Source organism: Curcuma longa, chromosome 3 (genome assembly GCF_044706935.1).
Source record: "Curcuma longa cultivar G26 ecotype Majalengka, Jawa Barat chromosome 3, ITB_CL_G26_1.1, whole genome shotgun sequence".
Taxonomy (NCBI): Eukaryota; Viridiplantae; Streptophyta; class Magnoliopsida; order Zingiberales; family Zingiberaceae; genus Curcuma; species Curcuma longa.
In genome coordinates, this window is record NC_133863.1 from 20,516,930 (window position 1) to 20,524,112 (window position 7,183).

A 7,183-nucleotide genomic window follows, 5' to 3' on the forward strand; every position below is an offset into this window, starting at 1 on the left:
CACAATCCGGTCGGAATCCGACATCGACTGACACGCCGGCAAGTGGTTCGTCGAACGGGCCTGGTCCGACGATCGATGGTGATCGGACGGCGTGACGACAGCTGCTGGAAGCTGAGGAGGTCAGCTGTGTCGCACACAGGGGTCGCACAGTGGGATCGCGCAGAATGTCACCTCTGTATATGTATATACATATGTAAATAATATTGATATTCATCAATAAAATTTATGAACAATGATCATAAATAAAATTCTCAATAATATAATAAATAAATAAATAAATTTTAAAATAAATTAATTTATATTATTAAATTTAATAATCTATCAAATAAATTTAAAATTATAAATTTTCAAATGAGTTTAAATTGAGAACTCGATCTTATATTTAAACGAATCAAATTCAAATTAAGCTCGAATAAAATTTAAATTTATGAAAAAAAATAAGTCAAATTTAAATAATAATTATTTTAATAATTTAATTTATTTTAGACTAGATTTAATTTGAGTATCTTAAGTTGAACATTATAAAATTTGGCTCTGCACGGTATACAACGTTAATTTTTTTTAATAACCTACACTGATATTATTTGCACATAAATTTTGTTATAAACTCATTTTTAAATATTATTTATTAGAAATAATAAAAACATAATCAAATTCTAAAAGCTACATTTTAATTAATTTTTTATTACAAAACTTGCTAACTCATCCCTGAAAACATTTATATTCTTTTTTTTATTATAACTAAATAAAGGTATCTTTGTCATGTACCTATTATAATTAAATAAAACAACTATTACAACCAAACGAAGACATTTGTTTCGTTAAGTTTTTTTTTTAATCAAATGGTAGCACTTATTGCAGTTAAAATAAATAAAACATTTGTTATAACTCAATGAAATCATGTGTTATAACTAAATAAATGAACTCGCTATGATTGAACAGACCGTCACTATTCTGATTTTTTTTACCAAAATGATGACACTATAAAAAGGCAATTATTATGATAATGATAAAAAAATCCAAATCATTGGAAATAAAAATAAAAATATTCTTTAAAATTATTGCTGCAAATATTTGTGTGGCACTACCTACATCCTTCATTTAACACATCTCAAATCCTATAAGATCGAATCTTATAGGAATTCACAATTTGAAATTCACTCTATCATGCAAGTCTTAATTGTGTATTTAAATTTACCTCACTCTATACCCATAGAGTCGGCTCTAAGAGGCTGTTGAGACAATGGATCCACCTTTTTATTTTATAGGATCATCCCTAATAATTATATTTTACTTGCCTTCGCACAATTAATTAGGCAAATATAATCATTCTTTAGCCAACTATTAGTTGGATAATCAACTAGAGAAACCTATCCAATCAACTTCTCATCCTTCTAATTAACTAGATCTGAATTTAGTCAATTAGAACTTATAAAGAAATACTTTATTTTATGAACCTTTTGTTGGTGCAATTGACTTCAGATCAAAGTTGATCAAGCGCGAGTGGATTTGAGTTGGATTTCAATGTTTGATGTCAAATAGGTTAAAGTTGATTAGATACTTGATAGCAAGAGGAAAGTCTAAGTGGATCAAGATTAATCGGATACTTGGTGATCGAAAGTCCAATGGAAAGTTGACAACAAAAAGTTCAAGTGAGTCTAGGTTGACCGGACACTTAGTGATCAAAAGTCCAACAGGAAGTTGGATGCATGATGAAAGTCCAAGTGAGTCAAGGTTGATTGGACACTTATTGATCGGAAGTCCAATGGAAAGTTGGCAAGAGGAAAGTTCAAGTGGGTTAAGGTTGACCAAACACTTAATGATTGGAAGCCCAACGGAAAATTTGTAGGAGGAAAATCTAGCAGAGTCAAAGTTGACCACATACTTAGTGATCAAAAGTCCAAGGAGAAGTTAGGAAGAGGAAAGTCCAAGTGGATCAAGGTAGACCGGACATTTGATAATCAGAAGTTCAATGAGAAGTTGGTAAGAGAAAAGTTCAAGTGAGTCAAGGTGCACCAAATACTTGACACAAGATGGAAAGTCCAAGTGGATCATGTAAGACTAGATACTTGGTGATGATGAAAATCCTAACAAGTCAAAATTGACTGGATATTGGACAACAAAAAGTCCTAATAGGTCATGGATGACTGAATGTTGGACAAAGAAAGTTCTGACAGGTCAAAATTGACTGAATGCTAAGCAATGGAAGTCCCAACAGGTCACGAATGATTGGATGTTGAGTAGAGAAATACTTGGTAGGTTGAGGTCATATCGAATATCAAGCAATACATGAATTCAACCTTGAAAAGATTGAAATTAGGGTTCACCAATCGATTGACAAACCTTAAACTCAGAATTTCGGGTTTGCTACTTAAGCAATCAATTGATGCAATTGATTAGAGCAATTGATTAACAACTTATTGGCCAGCGAACAATATGTGTTGAAATCAATTGGTTTCAATCAATTGGTAGTTATCAATCATTGGGGTAATCGATTGCTCAACCCTAGCTAGTGAACAGAAGGCCTCAGAATCGATTGGTGGTTTGACTGGGAGCTTCCGATCAATTGATGCAATCAATTGGTAAAGTAAAATAGTCATTCTGAGGTTTAAACGGTTGAATCCAACATGACAATCGATTGGTGAGTAAGACCAATCAATTGGTAGACGGATTTTAGCTTGATGTCAACCTTAGAAAGGAGGTTTTGTGCAAAGGGGATGACGTCGATTTTTGAGGGTTCGGAGATGAAGTGCTGTTGCATTTCCTATCACCAAGAGAAACCAAAGCGACAAAAGAGCAAGAAAAGCAAGATTTTCATTGTAAAATTATTTTCGTTTTCATCTGTATTTGCATTCTTATTTCTTATTGTTGTATTATGTTCTTATAAGTACAACTTGTAAGAGGCTTCTTTGCGTCTGAAAGTTTCCGAAAAAGAGGAGTTCATAGTGAAGAGAGCGATCTCATAGTGGACCCCCTTGGATTAGTAGTCTTAAGGAGATGGATACCAAATAAAATTTTAAAGTTGTCCATGTTGAGTCACGTTTGAATCAAGGTTTCACTGTGCATTCAAACGACGAGCACAACATCAAAACGAGAAGCGATCGAAGCTATCACCCCCTCTAGCTCGCACGAGTCCTAACAACTTTGTGTGTAGTCAATTGAACACTCCAATTAATTTCTTAGAGATTTTGCCTTTACTTGGCTTACACCCTATAAACCTACATAAGGCTATGAGACTTAGTTTAGCTATAAATTATGTTGATTAGAGTTATCAATTTGAGTTGGGTTCATCGAGTGACTCACCTCGTCAAATAATTTAAGTAAGTTAAATTAGAATTTTATTAACTCATTTAAATGCAGATCCAAGCTAGTTGACCCAATGCAGGTTACGGGCTGAGACAGGCTTGAGTTGACCCATAGATTGAAAGAAAAAATTTATTCCAAAACTTAAAACTAAAATGGAAAACTCAATAGGCTCGTGGATTTGGCTAACCTAATCTGCAATCCAAATTTAAAATTTTCAATCTTATATATATTTTTAATTTTTTAGTGGGCTCATGGATTGAATTGAAGATTTCTCAGTCTGTCAAGATGATAGGCCGCCTCATCCTTGTCATATAATGAGTTTTTGATGGATCGGTTCATCCCACCACGGATCGACCCATTTGACAACACTAATGCTCGTCAATAATTTTTAGTCCTTTGGATGCTTGAAGCTATCCTTAATCACCTTTTAATCCACCTTGTTGCAAGTTTTCAAATAGTCTAATTAGCAACCATACTCCACTTCACTAGAAATTTCTAATGCCTTGATGCTTGATGCTTCGAGTCATCCTTTGTTAATTACCCTAGAGTTCACTTCATTATGAACTTCTAAGTCAAATAGTACTATCCATCCAACTTAGTTACGTTATGTCAATTATAATAACTCAAACTACATCAAATCATTTCATATGCACTTTTCCAAATGCCCCCACAAATGGGCTCAATTGGTTCTTGCGTGAAAATGACCATAATAAAGTCAAGAATATATTCTCAACAGGTACAAAATATTTCATTGATTGTTTCACTTTCTCTTCTGCAAAAGGTGGATCCGCCACCTTAGCGGCCCCACACGGTCGACCCACGACCATCTGTGAGGAGGTAAATATTTCATTGATTGTTTCACTTTCTCATATAATGGACTATTGAGTCAGGATGAAATCTTCATGATTTACTTTTCTTTCAGATCATTTAAAATAGTACTGAAAGGACTCTAGATGAGAGTGTCATCTTTTGCAATAATATATATATTTTTCAAGTGCCTACCATCTTAATCTTGGTATGTAATGTACAATAAGATGAATATAATTTAATCTAAGTCAAAATATGGTTGGATGCTTATTAGGGCTGGTTCGGTACGGTATACCGAATTTTGTATACGATACCGTATACCGTACCGAAAATTTCGGCATAAAAAAATCTATACCGTTACCATACCGAAAATTCGGTATACCGGAATTTCGGTATTTTCGGTATACCGAAATACCGAAATACCGAATTTTCAGTATATTACACCGAAAATATTGAAAATTTTGGTATACTGATAATTTCGGTACGGTATTATACCGAAAATGTTGCTATACCGAAATACCGAACAATAATAATTGTGTACCGTTACCGATACCGAAAATTTCGGTACGGTATAATACCGTACCGAATTTTTCGGTATACCGAAATTTTCGATATGGACGGTAAATATCGGTATGGTATGTGCGGTATACCGAAAATTCGGTATTTTTTCCCACCCCTAATGCTTATTTATCATAACCATCCAATCAGTATAGAAAACCTTACGTTGAGCTCGATGGTAAGATTTCTATGTTAAATCATGTTTTGATGAAAACTTAGTTGATTCTCAAAAATATATTTTATAATTCTTTAAAATAAAGCTAGGCTAAATAGTTATTCTTACTTAAGATCGCTTCCAAATGAGTCACCAGATATCTGACCTTTATGTTGATGAAGTCACGCAGGATCTACGACCTGATGAGGGAGGATGGTGCTCCTCTGAAGCTACAGAGAGAAGAAGAAAGAGATTGAGAACGGAGGCCAGTGGGTGTGCTCTAGCGCAACCATTTCGATACTCAAGTTAGTTCCCTGGCCGATGATGGAGAAGAAGGAGAATTAAAGAAGGAAGTGGAGAAATGTTGATTGTGGGTGGATGTATGTACCTGCGCCTGCAAGAAACGGGGTCATTATATGGAGTTATCAGAGGAAACATCCCATTGACTGTAAGAGGATGTCACATTTAAGGTAAGGAGAATGTTCCATCACTGTGGTAGTTAAGGGTCCCATCATCTAGGTTTGGTACAGTCCAAGACCATGTTGTATTAATCGTGCTGTATTAATGGGGTAGGTGATATACCGTTGAGTACTTTATCGTTTCATGTGTGCCCACTCAAGTGGCGACTTGACCATATGAATGATGGAGTTGAGCTTTTTGGGTGGGAGTGCAAACTCAATAAGACTGAGCTGACTGAGAAGTCGACTTCTATCTGGGAGATCATGGAGTCAATGGGAGCTAAGCTGGTTGTGCACCGAATAGGTCACGGAGTCAATCTGACGCCGAGTTCAAAGCTCATAGCTCGAACACGGAGCTAGGTGGATTACAGAGTTGGGCACTGAACCGAACTAGTCGCGGAGTTAGGCATCGAACTGAGCTAATTGTGAAGTCGGAGTCGGATTTGGGCACTGAGTGGATTTGAGCATCGAGTGGAGTCGAATAGGTTGCCTCCTCTATATGGACCAAACCTTAGACTTTCCTGAAACAAAGAAAATATTGTCTACCTTTGAGATTAATTGAATTGAAGACTCAGATATCTAAATTATAAAAAAAAAACATATCATTTTCTTTATTTATATATATATAACTAAAATACGGTTGAATGTCTACAACATATTATATAAGTTTTAAAAATTATGTAATGCGTCCTAATAATCATAACATCTGTTATATTTTTAAAATTTTAAAATCTTTCTTAACACTCAAATTATTTTTCTCTTTTTAAATTTTCATTAAATTGTATAATTCAAGCTTGATTTTTTAGTTAGTACAATGGTCAAGAATTCAAATCTTCATCTTTGTAATTTTTTATATTTTAATTAAATATAATATGGGCGGCCAACTGAACAATTGTGATGCTTTGATTGACTTTTTAGTTGAATTCTTGTGTAAAAAGAAAATGATAATTCCAGTAGCCACATCTCTGGGGTGGTCGGTCCGATCCCACAGAAGTTTCCCATCGACCACCAGGGTAAATCGGGAAGCGCATACGGCGGCCAATCCAGATGCCCAGCATCCTTTGATTGCGTTCCCCATTTGGAGGAAAATTCCTACAAATACGCCGTAGCTGGGGATCGAACTGCGGGTCCTTGAATTACAATTCGGATGTCCTACCGTTGCACCATTGCCCTGGAGACTTGAATTCTTCTGTATAGGGCCGTAACGAGTTAAGTCCGATCAAATTTGATGTTCAAATTTATTTGAAGATAATCAACTCAAATTAAATCGAACATAAAATTATGAAGTTTAATTTTATTTTTTTAAATTTAAATTTGGTTTAAATTTGATTCATTTAAATCAGATGTTATTGAGCTCTTATATCAAACTTATTTAAAAATTTTATAATTATAAATTTATTTAATTAATTATTAAATTCAATAATATAATATAATTTTATTTATTTATTTTATTATTTTTAATTTATTTATCATATCGATAGTTCATAATTATTATTATGAATATTAATAAATTGAATTTTAAATTATTAATTTAATTTAAAGACTTATTTAAATTTATTTATTTTATATAATTGATTTGATATGTATTAAAAGAATATAAATAAATTTTTATTAAATAAAAAATCAAACTTACATATAACTAGAACCTAATATTCAACCACGACTAATGGACTTAAGCCACTTTCCTAACTAGTCGCTGAAGCCAAATGAACCGGGTTTAATTGAATCGTATGGACCGAAACCACACCACGAACATTTACATACGTCAAATGAGAACAAATGAAACAAAATAAAAGTCCCGGTCAAACCCAACAGACTTCTTTGGAAACCCCGCGAGTAAACGCGCGCGGTGCCGACGAAGTCCTACGGAGGAGTAAAGTCTCGTCCTCCGTCCTCGTCT